This window comes from Perca flavescens, chromosome 15, assembly GCF_004354835.1.
Source record: "Perca flavescens isolate YP-PL-M2 chromosome 15, PFLA_1.0, whole genome shotgun sequence".
NCBI lineage: Eukaryota > Metazoa > Chordata > Actinopteri > Perciformes > Percidae > Perca > Perca flavescens.
This window is the reverse complement of record NC_041345.1, coordinates 31,549,757-31,574,999: the sequence shown is the minus strand read 5'-3', so window position 1 is coordinate 31,574,999 and position 25,243 is coordinate 31,549,757. Positions and strand designations below refer to the sequence as shown.

General features: G+C 41.4%; 1 pseudogene; it reads right to left on the bottom strand.

Moving 5' to 3' along the window:
- Positions 1-14,859: 14,859 nt before the first annotated feature.
- On the bottom strand, positions 14,860-18,868 carry LOC114570231 (NACHT, LRR and PYD domains-containing protein 12-like; annotated as a pseudogene).
- Between the last annotated feature and the right edge of the window lie 6,375 nt (positions 18,869-25,243).

The following is a 25,243-nucleotide window of genomic DNA, read 5'->3' as shown; positions in this document are numbered from 1 at the left end:
GTGGTTTTAGAGGGAGGGACTCCCTCCTCTCTGTCCTCACATTGACTCATAGCAGAGTCCACACCTTCATGTAGAGAGGAATCATCTGCTAGGAGAGATTCTCTGTCACCACAACAACATCCAAGGAAGGTTAAATTAAAAGGCAACTGCACTTAGTTAAAGAGCTCGAAGACATTTTGTGTCTCATCCAAGAGACTTCTTGAGTCCCAACTGAATGGTAAGGAAACTCAGCTGTTAAACCTCTGTGGGGTCTTTGTCCAGATGAGAGCGATACCGCTTCATTTGTTTGTGCTCCTGGCTGTTGTAATGACAGTCTTTGTGGATCATTGGAGACACCTGAGGCAGAATCTGAATGACCATCAACCCACATTGTTATTGTTATTTACTGACCATTATTATTGTTTATAACTCTAAAGTATCATATATGGACCTGTGTGTATGAAACAAATTTGATTTGAAGTTAAAAGTTAAAAAGTTAACAACTCTACTTTAGTATTGATAATAACTGATTGATTATTCTTTCACTAAACCTGGTCTGAAAGCTAACTTCTAAATACATTTAAAAAATACTAATTTGACACATCTATGCAATACTTCCTCATTCAACCCTCATTCTGCAGAAGTCATCCTCCGTGCTATATATTCATTAACATACTCAGTGACACCCCCAGAAATGTGTCATAGGGAGCCACTCAATATCTTGGGTAGTGTTAACATGCATCTTATTTCATATTAAACTATAGTATTTATTAAATGGATAATGAAATATGTATTACTAAGTATAAGTATGTACTTGAAAGGACATACTATATAAATATTATATAGACTTCTATATACTTCATATTGCCTGTACTTTCTTCTGTCTTCATGCTGCTGCAACACCTGAAATTGTTCTCTGGGTATCAATAAAGTTTTATCTAAACTTTATAAAGAGGATTTACTGCAGGACCGTTGGATCAGACTGCAGCACTGTGAACTCCATAGATCTCATAAACTGGTAAATGATTGATTTTTCATCCTAAATACAAGAATTCAACATTGACTATAAAAACTAACATGTCCAACATCAGTGGTGCAACTAAGTTACATTTAATCAAGTACTGGAATACAAATACAAAGTTTTTTGTATTTTCAGTATTTCCATATTGTGGTAGTTTTTACTTTTACTGCACTACATTTATCTGACAGCTATAGTTACTAGTTACTTTACAAATGGACATTTTACAGACAAAACAAAGTTTATTAAATCTGATGAACTGATAGTTTAAATGAAAAGTTAAGAACAAAGAGTTGATGAATTGAAATAAATAATACATCTTCTTTGAAGTAAGAGGTTTAAATCATTTTCAAAACATTTCATGGCTTCAGTTTCTTAAAGGTGACCATCTATAGCTTTTCCGTCTTTTATACGACAGTAAACAATAATTTGGGGATTTGGAGTTTTGGAGTTTTTATGGACAAAACAAGCTAACTGAAGAAGCCACTTTGTGATGGCCATTTCTCACATTTCTATCTTTCAACAGACAGTTTAATTCATTGATTAACCAAGAACATATTCAGTCGGTTGATCAATAATTAAAAGAATCATTTCAGCTTCATATAAAATGGTTGAAAACAGTAAATTGCAGCTTATAACTGAACACATCAGTAAGTATATCACAGATTATAGTACCACACCCACAGGGGCCATTTTACTGCAATGTGTACTTTAAGTACATTTAGCTCATTATACTTGTGTAGTGTTTTCAAGCTTTTTTTTAGATAGTGGCATTGGTAGTTTTACTGCACATTAGACATTACTGAGAATCAAATCAACACAAGTCATTCTGCTACTCACAGAACACGGTGGCTAACTGTTAGCACAGAGCTGAGCTCTTATCAACACAAACTGCAGCTTTTCACACAAACATCTGAATTTCATTTTTTAATTGTCACCTACCAAAAGTGGAACATGGAGAAACATCTGCGTCACAACACGGGAGAAAGTGAACTAACCGGAGAGATTGACTTTGACCTTCAATCTTCCTTATCAAAATATATGTCTACAAACTCAAGTTACAGCACTTTATGACACAATACTAAACTCAAGCGACCAACCCAGCACACATGCGCACACACACACAAACAAATTCATTCACCACATTAATTTTTACACTGGAAAAAGAAAGTCAATGGGTGTAAATTACACCCGGGACAAAGTATCATCAATAACATAATCAACACCTTTCTTGTCTCTGATGTCAAGATTAAACTCTTGGACCAGTAATGCCTAGTGCATCAGCCTCTGGCTGTGGTTGTACATCCTGGTTAGGAACACCAAGGGGTTTGGGTCAGTGTATACCTCTTAGACAGCTGAACTGGAACTCACAAAAACGTCAAAATGTTGCAAGGCAAGAAGCATAGCCAAGGTTCCCTTCTCAATGGTGAAATAATTAAGCTGATGACACTTAAACTTAACTGAGAAGTTTACACTTGATCGGAGACTTGTCATAGCTGCGGGCGTGGCAGAGCTGTCATGGGGGAAAACAATCCTTTCCCCCTGACCGAATAACATAGCGTTAACTCAGTATGGACTACTCAAAAGCACTTTTGCTGCTTGACAGAGCAAGAGACATAAAAAACTGGGTCTTATTGCGTCGGATTGTCCGTACATTATAAGTGACTGAACAAACGACCCAACAGAATGGCCAGAGGTGTCGTTTCCTGACATTTTGTTGTTGACGTTAGCTACCTGATTGAGCTACCTTATTGAGTCTCACATTAGCTATCTGATTTGTAGCTCAGGCCCAGCACTCTCAGATGAGAGGGGTTGAAGTTCAGCGCTGAGGCCAGATAAATACACCCTTCCTCTGAGATCAGACAGACCACACACACACACACACATTCTGGAGATGTGGTGGTACCGTATAAAAAGGGAAACCAAGAGTGTGCTTCAGCTGTTGAGTATCACAAAGCTTATGCTACAACAAAACAAAATGCATATATAAACAATATGGCTCAAAATTCTTCCTAATATTATAAAGGATCAGGTGCTTACAAAAAGAGCAACTTTATAAAAACAAATAATAAAAATTACAAAGAAGATGGAAAAACAAAAACAAGTACATGAAAAATAAAGCTATGGGTTTTTGTAATTCATATTATTCAATAATTAAGAGTTTTACAGCATTACTTTTTTAACTTTAAGAGTTTTGACATATGAAACAAATTCATGATGAAATATATTAAAAGAGAGGAAGTGTCTTTCAAAGTCTTTATATTTCTCCGAGTTCCTTTACTAGTTTTATTATCCACTGTGCAGTAAAATATTCCCTATATATATACTGTATATATGTATATGATGTTTTTGGATTAATATTACTGGTGCATTAATGTGTATTTTGCATTTTACTGTTTTGTTGCTTAAAACGTATATGTTATTGGTTTTGTTTTATCACGATTGTTAGTTTCTGTTGTTAGTGTTTCCTGTTTTATTTTGAAGTCTCTGTTTTCCTCCCTAGTCTTGTTTTGTTTTACTTCCTGCCTTGTGTTTTCCCGCCTTTTTTGATTGTTCTGCCCAGCCCTAATGTATTTCACCTGTTTCCTTATTACCTAGTGCAAGAGCCATTTTCATTGGTTTGGGTGTAGGACACAAATTGTCCACTGGTGGCACTAGTAGGCATATGAGCTACATCTATATAGGTAGGAACCTTTCAACAGGTAACTAGGGGTGCTGTTAAATGGAGGAGCACAAACCGCATTTGACCGCATTAAATCGCTACAGTGCGCAACACTCATGTGGATGATGAAATGTTTGTTGATGGAGCTTGATGGACACATGGTTTCTTGCACGTTGATATGAAGAACTTTGTGATCAATAAATGGCCAGCAAAATACAGCAATGACTATTGGAGTCTGTGATATCAACAGGAGACTACTGAGCGGTAGAAGAGAGCGGGTCAGCTAGTTTACTAGCCATAGACTGTTTGTTTGTTTGTTTGTTTGTTTGTTTGATTGTTTAAGTCCGCATAGCAGCCCCTCAGTGGCTTTAAGTTTTAGACTTAACCATTATACCTAGTGTATGTATGTCTTTGTGTTTCCCTTGTTTTGTGTCAGGTCATCGTATTCTGTTGCTGTGTGTTCTGTGAGTATGTTCGTACATGGAGTCTACCTTTTGTCTCTGAGTTCCAGTTTTTTGAGATCCTGTTCTGTTGTTCTGGAATTAGTTTTTGCCTGTTGCCTACTGGACTCTTCAGGGGCCTGTTTCACAAAACCAAGATAAGGGATTAAGCCGGGATTTCCTGGTTATCCTGGATGAATTTAGCCTTGACTCGGTTTCACGAAAGCAGAGGCACATAAATCACCATGGAGATTTATTCTGTGCAGCTAGCCTGGTCCTGACCAGGCTAACAGCCAGGATTTATTTAATCCTGCAACCTTTTCTGTTCACTCAGCAGTGGTTTTACCCTTTTGTTATCAGCCTGGATTAAAATACAACAGGTGCATATTGCTGTTCATTTAAGTACTGTTATTATTTACCATTATTATTTTTTTATAATTATAAATTTGTCATTGTTACTGTTATATTGCTGTATGAAGACTGCTGTTCACATTGTTGTAAGAAGTTTGATGAATATATTATGGCAGTTGTTGAGATAATTAGAAAAGGCTAATAAAATTTCAAATGAGTTTTAATTGAAGTCTGTTACTAAGGGCAATACATACAATGCTGTACATTTCTATAGTTCCCCAATGCACCTTAAATTATTTTAGTTTATAATTTCTTTTTTTATTCTTTAACAATAAGGATCATCTTTGTACTTCTTGCATTGTATTTGGCATTATTAACACACAATTTGTGTTGTCCAGTAAACTGGGACTATAATTTGGGAGGATTGTACAATTTTAAGAACATATCCTAATTGTACAATCCTCCCAAATTATAGCCGTAGTTCACTGGACCAGTAACTATCTAGTGATGTAGGCTACTGTACATTCATGTAACAACGATGGTTTTTGACCTTATATTTTGCCTGGGGGGAAATAACAGATGAATACACTCTGTTCCATTTATGTTTACAGTGTGCATGGAATTTATCACTTTATTATCTTTATAGTTTCTAGATTTTACAGTCCAATTACTTCAGTGTCTTTATTTTCTATGTCCATATATACCAGGGAGCAAGGCATATAATATGTAGAGAAGGAAACTCGTCCTCTATAAAAAATTAAAAAACGCGAGAAAAAGCGTGACAGATAATAGCGGACAGACTAAATGATAGTCTAAAAATATACATTTATGAACTACTGCTCTTAAATGAAACCATTCAATGTGTCACTTGTCATTTGCAAAAACGAACACCTGTACACTTTGCATTAAAAGCGAGTAGTGGAAGTTAATATGACTTAGGAAATTAATATTTTAGCCAATGAGAGAGAGGGAGGAACAGAGTGAAAGAGATATTTACGCTTCATATTCTAGCGTTATAGAAAATACAATTGTTAATTTGTGCAAATGATTAGTAGCCTCATCATTGAATGGTAGGATTATGAGGGTTTCCATTCAGAGCAGTGGTCAGTTAATGTATATATTTAGGCTGCTTAGGCATTCAGTCGGTCCGTGATCGTCTGCTACACTTTCTCTCGCTGTTCCAGTACAGCGGCCGTGTTATTTTCTTTTTATTCAAATAATGTGTTTCACGTCATCATACTTCCACAAGAAGCTGCTGTTCACTCTGTATAAAGTATGTACAATGCGTATTCTCCATTTTGGCATCAGTAAATCTGTGATCGACCTCGCGGTCTTTTGTGGAAAGCCGTGGACGCGCATCTATCTGAATTAGTTCAGCCTGACTCGACCTAGTCTCTCCTCCTCAGCCTGGCTCGGCCTTCGTGAAACGCACCAAGCCAGGATGCACAGATTTAGACTAGGTCAAGCCTCGCTTTATCAGTTATCCTGGATTTATATATTCTGCTTTTGTGAAACAGGCCCCGGGTATGTACTTTTTTTTTGTTTATTTGTGAAATAAATCATCAAGCAACAATCTTCCGCGTGCTCTCTGCATTTGGGTCCTCCATTCCCTGCAATTTGTGACATTGTTGATGTATGATATGTGAAAGGGGGGCAGACTAAGATAAATCTTTTTTCTGCTACTTTTCATTTATGACTTGGGATTTTGTATTTGCATTCACTTGTTTGCTTGTTTGAATGAAATACGTATGTAAATAAAAATAAAAATCTGTGTATAACTGGTATCAACCCACAAACCACTGCAACAACAGAATGGTCAACACCAACTTATATAGGCTACTAAACACTTTAACAATTATATAAGTTTATTAATCAATTCATTTTTATTTCTGATTTATGTCTAGAAAAAATTGACACACAGTGCTGAACTGCATGTCAAATTAATCCTCAGGGTTCCCAACTTTCAAATGAAGTTGGAAATTTGTAGGCGTTTAAAAAAAAATGTTTCAAGACAACAAAGCTCAGTTTCAGACTTTAATATTATAGTTACAGCTGCAGTTGTTCCTACTTGAATATAACACTTTATTACAAAGCAGTTATCAAAGAAGCTTTAGTTACAGCTTGTATACATGGCCACAGATATATCAAAAACCCAAAGCAACATTACATTCACCGAGCTTTATACCCAGTCCTACAGAGGACACAGAGACACTGAGGAGCCAGAGAAGACCATAAACCCAGGATAAAGAGGTTGAGTGAATGTGATGTTGAAGGTGTGGAGGCAAGGCAAGGCAAGGCAGCTTTATTTATATAGCATATTTCAGCAACAGGGCAATTCAAAGTGCTTTACATAAAACATTAAAGAGCAATTAGAAAACAATTAAAAAACAATAATAAACAAATTAAAAACATTAAAAGACAAGAATAAAATTGATAGTGCAGTATAAGAATAAAAGTTAGAGGTGGATCAGTGAGTCAGAGGAGACTGTGTAGAAGGACAGAGTGCCAGCAGGACAATCCACATACACTGCTACTCTACCAGAGACAGAGGAGAAAGTGAGGACTGTTTGTCTGTTATTGTGCCAGACAGAGTAACCAACATCGTCAGAGCAACTCAGAGTCCAGGACTGATCATTCCATCCAAACCTACAGTCTTCACTGACTCCTCTCCTCCAGATTCCTCTGTAACTCACTGATATAGAAACCCTTCCTCTCCTCTCGACCTCCCAGTAACAACGACCAGTCAGACCATTTCTACACAGCAGCTGAGACCAGGAGTCAAATCTGTCTGGATGATCAGGATATGACTGATCCCCTCCCACAAATATCTCCTTCCTGTTGTTGTCAGAGAGTTTGAGGTTTCTGTTTACTGTGTTTGTGTCCAGTTCCAGTTCACAGACATCTGATGGAGAGAACAAGACACAATACAGCTGCAGGTTATCATCTGATGATATATTAACAACTTTACTGACAATAACTGAAAGAAAATCATTTAAACTTTCATTTCATAGTCAGCTGTGAATGATGTTTAACATACTTTAACTTCAACAATACAGTTATAACAATTCATTCAGTTTATAAATATATCTGATGGTGATTTACAGATTTACAGCTGAAAACACACAATCACAACAATGTTTTATTATTAAGATTCTGTCTGTCAGCCTGTTTTCCATTTTCACCTGATCACCTGCAGCTGGCTTTAAAACCATGTGTACGCTGGTCTGAAGTCAGTGTGACGTGCACACCTTCTGTTTATAGAAATACCAGTTTATGAGTGGAAGTATTTGTGGTATTTGTGCGTTTGTGTCGTACATCCAATCCCAGTTCTTCCTTCAGGGAGGAACTGGAAGGTAAAACTCACTTTATTCTACTTTTCAACATCTTTGTCACATTATATTGTGTTGTGTTTATGACCTGTAGGTTTTAAACAGTAAGTTATTAAAACATCTGGAGGGGAAAACTGAAGAAACACAACAACTTATATCAGTCAAAATTGTAAGGTATTAGTTTAGGAGCAGCACCTGAAGGCAACAACAGTCTGGGTATCATTGGATAATCTGTAATTCATTTGTAATTAAAAAATGAAATTTTTTTGTTTTGTTTCAAAACAAAAAAAGGAAAACATTGTTTCTGATGTTAGATTTTTTTGACAATTCCTTTTGGATTGAACAATGAAAAAGTCTGTGTTCAATTTGTTCTATCATTTGAAACCAAAAACGGAAGTCACATTTTTATTTTATTTAAAACAATGAAATCAGGTGGCCCGTTTGGGTCCGTGTACTTTCTCGTTCATTCGATTTTCATTTCATAAACAGGTATTGAAAAACAAAAAACGATGTTTATTTGATTTTCGTTTTAAAATACAATATTTGAAATTGAAATACAAGGCATTTTTTTTCCTTTTCATGGTCAAAATGGGATGAGAGAAATTTAAAATATGCTGTGATTTTCATTTTCTATTTCATATAACAAAAATAAAATCACTCGGAAATAGAAATGAAAAAAGGCATGTTTTTTCATATTCAGAGGCCGGATGTTGTCATTTCCAAGGCAACAGGGCCAGCCTAGCCTACCAGTGTTGCTTTCAGCCCAGGCTGAAATTACTTTGGAAACCTGTACTCTTGATAATGCTTGGGGGGAATTTTATATCATAATATCACATTTATTTATTACCCTCTCTCCCTGCCTCCCTCTGACTCTCTGTCTCTACCCGCCGCAGACAACTCCGCCCCAATCGAACCAACTGAGGAAACAGAATTTCGGTTCACGGCTGTAACGTTACCGTTAGCCCACCATTAACAATCCCAGCAAACTTTTGGTTGCTGATCTGGCAGAGTCACCGGCGGTTCGGGATCAGATCATGGAGATCAGACCTCCGGTGCTGGGTCTAATATTCTAATATTAGCTGCTGCAGCTAGCTAGCAGCTAGCCACCAGCACTGGGATCTCGGTCCCCAAGGTTCGCTCCCCGGTGCTGACTGACTCTGGTCCGTCTGCAGAGCTGGCGTTACCCGCTCTAGCTGAGCTGGCAATCCGCCGCGCTCATGATTTAATTATATTTTCTTTTCTTTGCAGATAGTGATATGCTATGATGCACTGATGCCAGGCAGGCTGGCTAGTTGCTTTTAGATGAAGTCTGTGAGATAACAAAACTTCCTTATAACGTAAATATAAATAGACGGAATAAATAAAAGTCCCCTGAAATAAATATAAGTAAAACATATGTATTTAGGCTATTGAAATATAATGACTAATGTCTATGTTCATATTGCTCATATTTATGTATTTCATGATAGATTTCATAGCCATATTTATTTATATGTATGTAAAGGAGGGCAAAAAACAGATGATCAGTTGCTCAGGAAGTTATAGGCTACAATTTCCTTCAACTGCTGCCGGGACATTCTCAATCGCTTAACGTGAAAAACCTTAACATGGTTTAACCTAAACAATGATCAATCAGATATCAGTCAGTTATCAGTCCGATAACGTCCATAATAATTGGACTTTGGGTTGTATTTTTTGACAGTTTTCAGTGGATATGAGTAGCAATATGAGAGAGAAATTTGGTAATCATTGATCATTGTTTAGGTAGATTAAACCACGTTAAGCTTAAGGAAACTGTAGCCTATAACTTCCTGAGCGACTGATCATCCATTTTTGCCCCCCTTTACATATGAAATAAATCATAAAATACATAAATGAGGCAATACATATGAACATAGGCATTAGCCATTATAGTTCAATAGCCTAAATACATATTGTTTTACTTTGCCTAGGTAAGTTTTGGCCATACGCCATCTTCTGGTATGAAAGCTGCGCAGTCTTTTATACATGAGGCCCCTGGTGCTTACAAGTAGAGCAAATTTATGAAAACAAAAACTTGAAACAAGTACATGAAAAATAAAGCTAGGTTTTTTTTGTAATTCATATACTTCAATAACTAAGAGTTTTACAGCATTACTTTTTTTTAACTTTAAGGGCTTTGACATATGAAATAAATTCATAATGAAATATATTAAAAGAGGAAGTTATTGTGTCTTTCAAAGTCTTTATATTTCCCCAAAGACGGTTTTCAACAAGACACAATATGTATTTAGCTCCTTTATTGCAGTAAAAGTCCTAATACACTGTAATAATACTCCTACAAGTAAAAGTCATACTTTCAAAACTTTATTACATTATATCTGTTGTTTCTGGATTAATATTACAGCTGCATTAATGTGTATGTTGCATTTTACTGTTGTAGATGTTTAAGGTTATTTAAGACTGTGTATAACTGGCATTAACCCAACAACTGCTGCCATAACAGAATGGTCATCACCAACTTCTATCAAAATGCCTCATACACTTTTACAATACATATTAACACATTTTTATTTCAGATTTGATTAGAAAACGTTGACACAGTACTGCATGTCAAATTAATACGCAGGTTCCCCTTTCTCAGGTGATGTTTGACATTCATATGAGTTTCTTTCAAAAACAAATGTTTCAAGACAGTAGAGCTCAGTTTCAAACTTTAATATTTTAGTCTTTGGCTCAAAGCCTCAGTTGTTTTTACTTGAATATAAAAGTTAATTACAAAACAAATCAGTTATCAAAGAAGCTTTTCTTACAGCTTGTATACATGGACACAGATATTCCAAAAACTTAAAGCAGCATTACATTCACTCAGCTAGCTTCATACAGTGTATCTCAGACCTGCACAGAACACAGAGACACTGAGGAACCAGGGCCGACCCCAAACCCAGGATAAAGAGGTTGAGTGAATGTGGTGTTGAAGGTGTGGAGGTGGATCAGTGAGTCAGAGGAGACTGTGTAGAAGGACAGCATGCCAGCAGGACAGTCCACATAACAGAGTAGCAGTGTACTCTGTTAGAGACAGAGGAGGAAGTGAGGGCTGTTACTCTCTTATTGTGCCAGACAGAGTAACCATTATCATCAGAGCAGAACAGACTCCAGGACTGATCATTCAATCCAAACACACAGTCTTTACTGCCGCCTCTCCTGATGATTCCTCTGTAACTCACTGATATATGAACTGCTCCTCTCCTCTCGACCTCCCAGTAACAGCGACCAGTCAGACCATTTCTACACAGCAGCTGAGGCCAGTAGTCAAATCTGTCTGGATGATCAGGATATGGCTGATCCTCCTCCACATGTGTCACCCTTCTGTTGTCAGACAGTTTGAGGTTTCTGTTTACTGTGTTTGTGTCCAGTTCCAGTTCACAGACATCTGATGGAGAGAATAAAATATACAATACAGCTGCAGGTTATCATCTGTTGATTTATTGACAACCTAACACACTGAAAGTATCCACAACCACTGAGCATGGCTGTGGATACTTATAGGGTGCCTTTAATTAATCCTATGTAAACTATCATATCTCAATAATCATTATTAAAGATGATCAATTAAATAGTTTCCATTGTTTACAAATAAGAATATTATGAAAAGAACAAACAGGAAAATAAAATGATGCCTCTGATGATAAAATGATCCAGACTTAAGTCATTCAGTTTACAAATCCTGAGCGCAGGGCTCAACCATTGCCGATTATCTCAAATCTCATAATTGCCGACCGATTAATCTGTGTATCACTAATTAGTTCAGTTTGACCACTGTGATCAGTTTGTTGTTTCCATCCATCCATCCATCTTAAATTGATTGATTGGTCGCTGGGGAGCAGCTCAACACCCCAAACTTCCAGCAGAGCAACATTAACCAGCTCCGACTGGGGATCCGGACTGAGGCCAGGTTGGAGATATAATCCACCTCCTGGGTCTTCCCCGAGGCCTCCTCCCAGCTGGAGAACACCTCCCTAGGTGGGGCATCCTTACCAGATGCCCCAACCACCTCAACTGGCTCCTTTCGACGCATTTCAGCGGCCTGACCGACTCCTCACGGATGACTGAGCTTCTCACCCCTATCTCTAAGGGAGACGCCAGCCACCCTCCTGAGGAAACCCATTTCACCGATTGTTCATCTCCTTTAATCCCGGTCATGACCCATTCATGACCATAGGTGAGGGTGGAACGAAAACTGACCGGTAGATCGAGAGCTTTGCCTTCTGGCTCCTTGTCAATGCGATTTGAATGCAATACCGCACACTTGACTTTGGGTTTGTCCCTCACTCGAACACAACCCCAAGGTACTTGAACTCCTTCATCTTGGGGGTTCATTCCCTACCTGGAGAAGGCATTCCATGGTTTCCTGCTGAGAACCATGGCCTCAGATTTAGCTGCTGATCCTCATCCCAACCGTTGAAGTTGCGAATCCTCCAGTGAGTGCTGAAGGTCGCAGGCCGATGATGCCATCAGGACCACATCATCTGCAAAGAGCAGCGATGAGATCCCCAGCCCAAAACTGCAACCCCTCCCCACCCCACTGTGCCTGCTCAATATCCTGTCCATAAATACCAAACAGGATTGGTGACAAAGCGCAGCCCTGGCGGAGGCCAACCCTCACCTGAAAAGAGTCCGACTTACTACGAGAACCCGGACACAGCTCTCGCTTTGGTTGTACAGAGATTGGATGGCCCTGAGAAGAGACCCCCTCACCCCATACTCCCGCAGGCCTCCCCACAGTATCTCCCGGGGACCCGGTCACCCTTCTCCAAATCCACAAAACACATGTAGACCCGGTTGGGCATCTCCCAGGCTCCTCCAGGATCCTTTGAAGAGCTGGTCCGTTGTTCCACGACCAGGACGGAACCATGTTGTTCCTCCTCAACCCAGGTTCGACTTCCAACCCTCCTTTCCAGCACCTTGGTAGACTTTACCAGGGAGGCTGAGAAGTGTGATACCCCTAATTGGCACACACCCTCTGGTCCCCTTTTTAAAAGGGAACCACCACCCCAGTCTGCCACTCCTTTGGCACCGTCCCAGACTTCCACGCAATGTTGAAAAGGCGTGTCAACCAGGACAGCCCCTCCACACCCAGAGCCTTGAGCATTTCTGGACGGATCTCATCAATCCCGGGCTTTGCCACTGTGTAGTTGTTTGACTACATCAGTGACTTCCGCCTGGGAAATCGGGTTCCCCATTATCCTCCAGCTCTGCCTCTAACATAGAGGGATTAGTCGGATTCAGGAGTTCCTCAAAGTGCTCCTTCCACCCCTAAGCCTCAGTTGAGGTCAACAGTGTCCCATCCCTACTGTACACAGCTTGGATGGTTCCCCATCCCTCCTGAGGTGGCCAGTTTTCCAGAAGCACTTTGGTGCCCACCGAAAGTCCTTCTCCATGTCTTCTCCAAACTTCTCCCACCCCCACTGAATTTTAAATTGATTGATTGAATTCTAACATCTTTCCAGCAGCTGACGGAAAACAGATCCGGACTGAAACTCTGGAGAAATAAATCATCAAACTTCAGTTAAGAAACTATAGGTGTGAGCACAGATGGGTCCACTTGCTTGGCATTTCGGCCTGACAAACCTCCGATGATGCCATTGTGCCAGCTGCAGGGTCGACAGCCGGGAGCCACCATTCACTGATTTTTCACTCCTTTAATCCCGGAACATCACCAGTTGGCTCTGGTCGAAGCTTCGCCATTCCTCCTTGTCAATGTGTTTAGGCCACTTGACTTTGGGTTTTCGAAATGGCTTCTTTGATGTTCATCTTGTGGGTTCCCTGCTGGGTGTTTTGTTGTGATGCTCAGAGTGTGGGCTGTGCTGATGTCGAAGCAAATCCTCCTGGGAAGGCTGGTATTTCTCTCTCTCACCAGATGCAATGGTAGGATCAATACCACTGTGTTGCTCAACCTGGCTAAGATTCCTCCTTGACCTTCTGCTGCAGTGCAAGCTTGCATCTGGCTGCTGCCTCTGCATTTTGACTTCCCCCGATGGATTTGCAGGCCTAGGTAGGTTGTCACCTTGGACCAACCACAACCGCATTCTCTCCTTTGATTTGTCTTTCGTGCCAGTTGTTACCATGTTGTCTGTCCTAGTCCATCTTCCATCCTGCCATTTGGTCTTCCCTGGAAGCCAACTGCTCTATTCACAGTAGTCACTGGTGAGCCAGGTTAACTAGGTGTGTGCTGTTGTGAACCTCAACCCATGTCTGACAAATTGGATCAGCTGCTGTGATGTTGCTTGACTGGCCCTGTTTGCTTCTAGCCTGCAGGCCTCAAGGATTTCGGCTAGCTTGTGCAGGACCTGGTCGTGGCACCTTCTGTACCGGCCTTGAGTCAGTGCTGCCTTGCAGCCATAAAGTATGTGCTGCAAGCTGGGGTTCTGGGAGTCCCAGAGTTGGCCAGGTCTCCTCTAAGCCACACCAGAGGTGCAGGTTCCGGGGACTGGGAAGGGTATCATACCTAGTCCTGATAAGGAAGCTAAGCCTTGCTTGGGGCATCCTCCACATATCCGCCCATGATGATCACAGCCTCCTATGTTGTCAACCTCCCTTGCTGCTGTTGGCTCACTGTTTTTATTTTGTAGCTCTCCTCTTCAATCCTCACAACTTCAGAGATTACAAGGTCTTTCCTTTCCTTCTTTGTAGCTTTGTGTAGTGTGGCATGTGTAACATGCAGCAGAGTTTTTAAAAATTAAACTTTAAACACACTCACACTTCCTCACACCAGGTCTCAGTCTCTGCGGTCCACCATAGTCCGTCCTGCAGGAAGAAACAAAGTCAGAATCAACTTCATACACCTTTACTCAGATCGTCCATTAAACATGAACCAGAGTTAATAAGTTAGTGACAGGGAAACAGTGTTGTCCATCAGTCCATACCTGAGAGTGTCCAGTTTCCAGTTTGGATCCTTAAGTCCAGCTGACAGCAGCTCCACTCCTGAGTCTCCTGGATGATTGTAGCTCAGGTCAAGGTAAGACTAAACACACACACACACACACTTTAAGTTGGAGATATTGTCAGTGTTGTTTGTGGAAGGAACACTTTCAGGAAGTCCTAAGCCTGACTGACATGCCCTCTGTGAAGAAGAAGGGTTGGAGAACTCAAGGAAAACTAGGAAAATTAGGTCATATTTATTTTTGAAAATGCGAAAAAATTCAGACAAAAATTTCAGACTCAGTATTCCAGGACGTTAAAGGTCCAATATGTAATATATTTACTGAAATAAATCCAAAAATTTCCTCTTTGCATCATCAGATATTAAGTTGAAATACTATCTAATGCTAATGCCAGATGGGCAGCAGCATTTGGTGGTCCAGTAACCCAGAAAGGGTGACTTTGCACCAGTCGTAGAGCTCTGCGGGCTGCCGATATCTCTGTGTCTGAGTAGCAGTGCTTCAGCTGTAGCCTACTTCCACCCAATATAGTCCCATGTCAATATCTGCCTAGGAAATTGTCTAGTCTTAATCTGCATTGCTATTTTTACTCGTTGTGAATACGCAGGCCACAAGAAGTAATTAGGTTTTGTTTTTGTTGTTGTTGGGTCACGTTTACTCACAATATGCTAATGGCAACAAAGGATTCCAATCATTACGCTAAGCTAGCGGCGGCGGCACCAGACGAAGACAACGCATGCACTGTTTGCACTTGTGATTATGTGAGTGTCACTGATTGTGTGTCTGTTGCAGACCTTTACAGTCAATAACATTGCACTTGTTTGTCGTTCTTTTCATGGGCAGGTCTGAGTGTTAGACAAATAAAAAAATGGCAGTACACCTACCTGAGAGTTTCCAGTTTGCAATGTGGGCTATTCAGTCCAGCTAACACAAGATCCACTCCTGAATCCTGCAGGAGGTTGTTACTCAGGTCCAGCTCTCTCAGACTAGAGGACTTGGAGCTGAGAACTGAGGACAGAGCTTCACAGCTTCTCTCTGACAGGTTACAGCCACTCAACCTGAAAATAATATACAGGAAGTCCATTTAATAATTGATGCATTTAGAAAAAAGGAGTTTAGGTGGTCATCCTTTTCAAACAGCAGTACACTAACCTGAGAGTTTCCAGTTTACAGTGTGGACTATTCAGTCCAGCTGACAGCTGCTTCACACCTGAATCCTTCAGCTCGTTGTTACTCAGGTCCAGCTCTCTCAGACTAGAGGACTGGGAGCTGAGAACTGAGGATAGAGCTTCACAGCTTCTCTCCAACAGGTTACAGCCACTTAGCCTAAAAATATTATCCAGGAAGTCTATTTAGTAATTAATGAATTTGGAAAAAAAAGAGTTGAGGTGGTCATCATTTTCAAACAGCAGTACACTAACCTGAGAGTTTCCAGTTTGCAGTGTGGACTATTCAGTCCAGCTGACAGCTACTTCACTCCTGAATCCTGCAGCTCGTTGTTACTCAGGTCCAGCGTTCTCAGACTAGAGGACTGGGAGCTGAGAACTGAGGACAGATCTTCACAGCTTATCTCTGACAGCTTACAACCACTCAGCCTGAGAAGAATGTTAAGTCAGTCAGTTAAAAAATCAAATACAAAAAGCCAATGATGGCTTACCCGGATTTTCCACCACTGCGCTGCAGTTTTGTAACGTGTAAAGTTTTGGGGGGTGTCTTTTGGTAAATTGACTGGATGCTCTTGCTGTTCCACTTCCTGACCTGCTGTCCAAATGCCCCGCAGCTCATATGAAAATAGATCAGGTGGTGGAATGTCAAGCCTTGACTTGAATAGCCGTGATTGCTTGCAGGGATTGCAGCACAGAGCAAACGCGTGTGAAGGAAATAGGGGTCAGTGGGTAAACTTCTGAAAAAAGTTTAATTCTGACCTGAGAGTTTTCAGGCTGCAGTGTGAACTCTTCAGTCCAGCAGACAAACTCTTCACTCCTGGATCCTGCAGGTCGTTGTTACTCAGGTCCACCTCTCTCAGACTAGAGGACTGGGAGCTGAGAACTGATGACAGAGATTCACAGCTTCTCTCTTACAGTTTACAGCCAATGAGCCTGAAGACGAATCAGTAAAACATAACAAAACAAGTTATTTTTTATGAATAAATAAAAAACTAAATTTAATCCGGATAGTTGTGTGTGCACCTACAGAGCTTTGTTGGAGGCTTTGACCACTGGCAGCAGCCTCAGAAGAGCCTTCTCTAAAGCAGAGTATTTCTTCAGGTCAAACACATCCAGATCTTTTTCTGATGACAGTAAGAAGAAGACCAGAGCTGACCACTGAGCAGGAGACAGTTTATCTGCGGAGAGACTTCCTGAACTCAGGGACTGTTGGATCTGCTCCACTAGAGAACGATCATTCAGTTCATTCAGACAGTGGAACAGGTTGATGCTTCTCTCTGCAGACAGATTCTCACTGATCTTCTTTTTGATGTACTCAACTGTTTTCTGATTGGTCTTTGAGCTATGTCCTGTCTGTGTCAGCAGACCTCGTAGGAGAGTCTGATTGGTCTGCAGTGAAAGACCCAGGAGGAAGCGGAGGAACAAGTCCAGGTGTCCATTTGGACTCTGTAAGGCCTCGTCCACAGCACTCTGGTAGAAAAATGTTGATTCAGGTTTGTTTCTATGTAGAAACCACTGACAGGAGGTTGTTTGTTCTTCTGCCAGCAGGTTGACTCCGGAGTTGGTGAATGTCAGATGGACATGAAGAGCAGCCAGAAACTCCTGAACACTCAGATGGACGAAGCATAACACCTTGTCCTGGTGCAGTCCTCTCTCCTCTTTAAAGATCTGTGTGAACACTCCTGAGTACACTGAGGCTTCTCTGATATCGATGCCACACTCTGTCAGGTCTGATTCATAGAAGATTAGGTTGCCTTTCTGCAGCTGTTCAAAAGCAAGTTTTCCAAGAGACTCAATCATCTTTCTGCTCTTTTTATTCCAATGTGGATCTGTCTCGGCTCCTCCATCATACTTGACATTCTTTACTTTGGACTGAACCACCAGGAAGAGGATGTACATCTCAGTCAGCGTCTTGGGCAGCTCTCCTCCCTCTTTGGTCTTCAATACGTCCTCCAGAACTGTAGCAGTGATCCAGCAGAAGACTGGGATGTGGCACATGATTTAGAGGCTTCGTGATTTCTTGATGTGGGAGATGATTCTGCTGGCCTGCTCCTCATCTCTGAATCTCTTCCTGAAGTAATCCTCCTTCTGTGGATCAGTGAACCCTCTGACCTCTGTCACCATGTCAACACACACAGGAGGGATCTGATTGGCTGCTCCAGGTCGTGTGGTTATCCAGAGGCGAGCAGAGGGAAGCAGTTTGCCCCTGATGAGGTTGGTTAGCAGCACACCCACTGAAGTGGACTCTGTAACATCAGTCAGGATCTCAGTGTTGTGGAAGTCCAGAGGAAGTCGACACTCATCCAGACCGTCAAAGATGAACACGACTTCTTCAAACTTCCTCTGCACATTCCTGCTTCTTTGGTTTCACCAAAGAAGCGATCAACAAGTTCCACCAAGCTGTACTTTTCCATTTTCAGCACATTCAGCTCTCTGAAAGTGAATGGAAATGTGAACTGGATGTCCTGGTTGGCTTTGTCTTCAGCCCAGTCCAGAGTGAACTTCTGTGTTAAGACCGTTTTCCCGATGCCAGCCACTCCCTTTGTCATCACTGTTCTGATTGGTTCATTTCTTCCAGGTAGGACTTTAAAGATGTCTTCTTGTCTGATTGTTGTTTCTGGTCTGTCCGGTTTCCTGGATACTGTTTCAATCTGTCTGACCTCATGTTCATCATTGACCTCTGCAGTCCCTCCCTTTGTGATGTAGATCTCTGTGAACATCTGATTCAGAAGGGTTGGGTTTCCTGCTTTAGCAATCCCCTCAAACACACACTGAAACTTCTTCTGCAGGTTAGATTTCAGTTTACGCTTACCACCTGCAGCAAGACTTCCTGAATGAACACACAACAAAGCAGATCAATAAGTCAAAGAACATATTTCAACATTTTGAGTATGTGAATATATTTTGAGACATTAGTAAATGTCCCATTTATCCAGCATGTTAAATCTTTAGAGACATCCTCTTACTGCCCTGCAGATGGTCAGCCAGCTCCTCCTGCTTCATTCTCCTCAGGAAGTGCAGTGTGATTTTCAGAAATGCCTCTCTGCTGTTCCTCCTCTGCTCTTCATCCTCACCGTCCAACACGTCATCATCCTCCCTCTGACTCTCCAAGCATTCTGGGTAATCTGGACTCAGAAGCTTCTGGATCTTCTTCAGCTCTTTCTTCACAAAACTGCAGATGTTCTCCTCCAGCAGCTGGAATAGAAGATTATATGAATGACAAATCAAACTGAAATCCTGAAAGCAAACATCAGATCCATGTTGGAAAGACTGACAATCCACTGGTGCAGCATGGAGATGATTGTGAACAGAATAGATGTAAAAGTAGTTGTTGTACATGTACAGACCATAAATATGGAGTCCAGGTGTGTTTGATGCCGCTGGGCAGACTGACCACTGGGAACCTCTGAGCTCTCCTGGTCCACTCTGTGGAGGAATCAGTAAGAAATAGCTCACATTATGTCTACCCACACAAAGATAACCACAAGGTAAAGGTCCATGAAGTGATGTTAACATTGAATCAGAGGACTCCCTGTAGTGGTAAACATTTACACGTCTTGCTGATTATCAGTTTGAAATCTTCACCTTTGATCAACAGAGTGGCGTCTATCTTTGAAGACTAGAGGATAACCCATAGACTCGTCACTCTTCATGGGCACACAGCTGGATTCAGCTTCAGGACAGTCTGGTCTCTGATGGATCCTGATAGAAAGAAATTCATTAAAGCTCACATATTTAGGGAAATTCTCTCTGAATGGAAGACTTTTATATATAATTAATAAAAATCAATACAATAAAAATATATATTTAATTACTGACATTATGGATTATGTGTTACTGAACACAATTTACAACTACGTACTTTTTGTCATGTTGTTTAAAATCAGTACCAAACTCCTTTGAGTCGTCACTCTTGAAGGACAAACAGCTGGGTCCAGGTCCGGTTCCGGGTCCAGGTTCGGGTCCAGGTCCATGTCCAGGCCCAGGTCTAGGTCTGTGCTGCTTCTCTGAGCTGAAACACAATACACAGAGCTTTGAGTGTGAATAATGATGGTGGAGTGATCTGAGTGGTGGACAGTTAGAGATGGTCCTCTCACTTCTGGGCTTTGGTCTGGCTGTCATGTTCCCCACACAGAGTGGTTTTAGAGGGAGGGACTCCCTCCTCTCTGTCCTCCCACTGACTCATAGCAGAGTCCACACCTTCATCTGGAGAGGAAACACTGAGAGCAGCAGTCCAATCATTCATTAGCATCTCATCTGTCAAATCATTTATCTTGGTAAAAAAAAACAAATATCAGCAGCTCGTCCTCTGAATGGCTGCTTCTCTCTGTGTCATATCAGTGTCGGTTGAATCCTTTTGACTTGTTGGACTGTTGCTCAGACTAAAGAAGCAGTTAGAAAACATGACTGAACTCTGGGAACTACTGAGGGCCTTTTCTTATCACTTCATCAAATTTCATTCACTCAACACAAGGCACTAATCAACAGATGGATCAACAGTGATTAATAGAAAAGATGCTGTTTGCAGTGTTGTAGTCAAGACCACCTAACCGAGACCAGAGTGTATCGAGACTGAGACAAGACCAAGACTTCAAAGGATTGAGAATGAGTCAAGACCAAGATCAGACCAGTGCAAGTCCAAAACTGCATGAACATAATCATGTGTCACTTAAACGTATATCTTTAAACCCCACCCACGATCTTTCCCTAACTAAGTAGTCTTACCCTGCATGTTGAAAAGTAATGCCAAATCGGTCCCTACACAGAGCGTCAAAAAGTGAGGCCAATGTCCCGACCAAGTGTGTTGAAAAACACTTCATCTGGACATCTCTCTGCCTGCTCACACAGACAGCCATCTTGTTCACCATCAATTCAACCGTTTCTCCAACCACAACAATCAAAGACGTCATCTCAACCAATCACAGCTCCACTTACTCATCTGTGGGCAGCACTCTTCTGTCCTCGGCAGGTCTGTGTAGAAAAGGAGCTTCAACTTCCACTTCTAACAGATAAAGTGAAGTGATGCCGTTTCTCATCATTAATCAGAGTGTGTGTGTGTCCTCACTTCACTATGAAAGTATGCATTCTGACTGGTTGGAACACTAGCAGAGCCAGAAAAAACATTGTGGGTGTGCATCAGAAAACTGTGTGTGCCATATATGATTATCTCTAATGTTACAACCTCACATATAGCAGTAGATGCTCTGTATGCTAGAAAGTGGTTTGATGCTTTTGTGCTGTGAAATGGTGAGCTGAAACTTACTGACTGACTCGAAGAGAGACAGACAGAAAGACAGACAGACAGACAGACGGACAGACGGAAAGACCACATCATGGAAATCAGAGCTGAATGTTACATTGAGTCGCAGCCATCTTTGATCCTGACATTTGAATGCTTCAAAAGAAGAAACCAGAGAAGCTCAGGAAATCAGCTCGAGGAGTTGTAGTTACTCACTGTAACCACTGGATGTCCTTCCTCTAACTATTATACTCTTCCTGTCTGATCCTCTTTTCCTCCCTCCCTTCTATAAACTGGTTTTCCTTGTTTCCACTACAGACTGATGTCGACTCACCTTTAGACTTTATTTTGGACATGAGTTGTTTTTACAAAGAAGACTCGAAGCACACAAGGAAAACATTTTTTAAAATGGAAAACCTCCTGCTCATTTTTTCAAAAGAGTCTGAAAAAAAAAAAACACAACAGAAAAGGGTTCAGACCATTTAATTAAGAAAAGCTTGACTACAACTTGGTGATTAATGTGCACTTTAAAAAGAAAATGTTTAAAAACTGTTGTCAAACTGTTACCATTTAAATTACAGGTAAATGTCACTTAAACGTACATTTTGTAACCCGACCCACAGTGTTTCCCTAACCCTACTTAAGTGGTTTTACCATTTGGTAAATAAGCGTCAAAAAGTGACCAAGCACATTGAAAAGTGACGCCAAAGGGGTTTGCCAAAGTGTAAAATGTCGTCGCAGATTGAATTACATTGATATTAGTTGAAAGACCCCTTCTTATGACAGAGACTCTAAAGGGGACTTTGTGTGTCAGTAATTAACGCCAAAGGCACCTGACCAAGGATAAGTTTTAATGCCTTGGGAGTGAGATTGTGTTGAAAGTGGGGTACATCTATGGAGCAGAAATGAAGTGTTAAAGTGTTTAAAGCAGCAGGTGAGAGCAAATACAGTGTCCTCAGCTGTGTTTACAGCTAAACAAAGTAATCCCTGCTGGGTCCTGCTCGCCTGTCTGCTACCTTCCCCTCCACATCAATAAGAGTCCTGACAGACCCCAGATCAGACTCAACTCTTCTCCTTCATTTAAAGCAACATTCATCTGGACTTCTCTCTGTCTGCTCACACAGGCGGCCATCTTGTTTCTCAGCTTTAAAAAATCACACGTTCACCATCAATTCAACTGTTTCTCCCACAACACTCAAAAACGTAATTTCAACCAATCCACAGCTCCACTTACTGAACTTTCAGCCATGAACTTCATCAGTGTGCAGCTCATTTCTGTCTTCAGCAGGTCTGTTTAGAAAAGGAGCTTCAACTTCCAACGGACAAAGTGAAGTGACGCAGTTTCTTATCATTAACCAGTGTGTGTGGTGTCCTCACTTCACTATAAAAGTATGCATTCTGACTGGTTGGACCACTAGCGGAGCCAGAAAAAACAATGTGGGTGTGCATCAGAAAAACTGGGTATGTCACATTTGATTATCTCTAATGTTACAACCCCATATATAGCGGTAGATGCTCTGTATGAGAGAGAGAAAAGTTGCTTTTCCATTACATGCTACCTGCTCGACTCGCCTCGACTGTACTCGCCTTTTTTGGTTTTCCATTACGAAAAAAAGTCCCTGGTACCTGCTAACAGGTACTTTTTTTAGTACCACCTCAGTCGAGGTTCCAAGCGAGCTGAGGCGATACCAAAAGGTGAAGTGAAAACCTGCAGACTACTGATCTGGTCAAAGAGAATCGTCACTATTCACTACGTCATCAGCAGACAAGAGTGCAGAGTTTCCTGACCTGAACAAACGCGCCATTTTTAAATTGTTTAGCCAGAGATTGTGAGATATAGCTATGCTCTGCACTATCAGGGCTTTCAAGTCTCACGCATTGGGCGTGAGACACACGCATTTCAACCCGTTCACATGCTCACACGCCACGCCTTGTATTTCTCACACAGAGAAATTACCAGGATAACGGCCACCAAGTTTTGCTGCTATTTTTTCAACAGGGGTACAGGTAGAGGAAAAGTGATTTCCCCATAGAGTTCAGAACGCCCTGCCACCACCAGCGGCGCTACCATTGGGCATTTTAGGTCCAGGCCCACCCATTTTGACCCAGGCCTATAGTGAGTAGTGAGTGATTTTAATTCTAGCAGTTCATCCAATAAGCAGTCCGAGGAAAGCTTTGAGTGAAAGCTTCTCAGCGAATCAGCAGCTTCTACCCCACCTGTGGACTCTTAAGCCCGCCCACAGGCTGCATCGTCACCAGCAAGTGATCCAATGAAATGAATGATGTTTACGCTTAAGCTTTTCAAGCAAGCTCAATGAGACAGACACAGACAGTAGCTATTAGCTAGCTAATATGAAATGCAAAGCAAAGCAAAGCAGCTTGTTTTCATTTAAATTCAGCAAGAAACGCTCCGAGGAGCAGGAGGAGGAAATTTTAAGTAACACAGTTACAAGTGACGAGTTACCGTCCTGCTCGGCCGCCCTCTCCCCATCAAGTCCTCCCGTAGCCACCCCCCTCACACCAGCAAGGCAAGTAGTGTCTTAATGTTATTAGTGTCTGGCTGTCTGAATGCAGGGGGAACCTGAATAAATTTTTTTTGGCTTATTTTAATTGGCCCATCCAGTTTTCTGGAGGCCCACCTACAATCAAAATCCTGGCGCTGCTAGTGCCTGCCACGCACCAGCTGAGTGAGTGCGGATTTCAAGTTGCGGATTTCAAGTTGCGGATTTCAAGTTGCGGATTTTAAGTTGCGGATTTCAAGTTGCGGCTTTCGGCGCTGTTTGTGACTTTGCCTGAGATTGAGTGACAAGTGTACTCCATAGACAGTATATAAGATGTGTACTCGCCCGGTTGTTCATCTGGTTGCCATGACTTCGCGAGTGATGACGTCCTGTCACTGTTCCAGTTGAGGGGAAAGAGAGTGGATGACAGTTTGCTTGAGTTCAGTAGAGCACACGGCTCTGTAGAGTCGTGTAATTATGACTTTATATACATAGCGGAAACCCTGTTGTGCGTCTGACCTATTTCTGACACTGTGGCGGCAGAAATCAACATAGAGGAAACACTGGGTAGCTTTTGCGCCTATTATTATTAGGGGTCCAAGCCCAAGGCTGGAAGAATCGACGGTAGCGAAGCTACGCCGTTCGCACAGCAGGGCTGTGGAACCCTATTGCTTTTCTAAGGTTTCTTATTATTCTTCCGCCGATAAAACACATTCTACAGCCTAAACCGTACATGGTGGGGGGGTGCCGTTTTCAGGACTGGTCCAGATAACTGCAAGGACCTCATAAAAAATATTTCAGCCACTAGGTGGAGCTATAGCAGAAAAAACGCGTTTGGCCTTATAACTCCCACACCGTACACCCGACATTCAAAAACCATACATCTACGCGTTCACTGGATCCACCTGAATCAAGTGGTATAGGCCACGCCCATTTCCGCCTAGACTTTTATGCGTGAAAAATCGCGATTTATCGTAAACCTGCTTTTTCGTACTCCTCCTAGACCGTGCAACCGATCTGCAAGAAACTTGGTAGGTAGCCTCTCCAGACTGACCTGACAAAAAGTTATCAAAAGAATTTTTGTCAGATGAAAATTTTGTGAATTACGCACAACCAAATTTGTGTAGCTAGCTACGAAGACACAAACATTGCCATATCTCGGCCAAAATAAATGGTATCATCGCGAATCTTTAGAATCTTGTTTGGCATGACCCTCTAAGGAAACCAACGTTTCAAACTCGTCCTAGGCCGTGCGAGATATTGGTACGAAACTTGGTAGGTAGCATCTCCATACGGACCTGACCTAAAGTTATCAAAAGAATTTTGCTACGTTACACCATTCACAATTTACAAGCAAACTAATTTTCGTAGCTAGCCACAAAACACGAACGTTAGCATATCTCGGCCAAATTAATAGGTATCGGAGCAACACTTGGTATTGTTGTTCGACATCCCACTCCGAACCTCCCTACCAAATTTGGTGAAAATCGGCCGTTAGGGGGCGCTATAATGAACATAGAGGCCTTTTGGCAAATAAGTCAATTTATTTAAATGGGAATAATTTGCAATGAAATATCTCTGCTGCAGTAAATGCTATCATCACAAAACTTGAGATTATTGTTGGACATGCCACTCTGC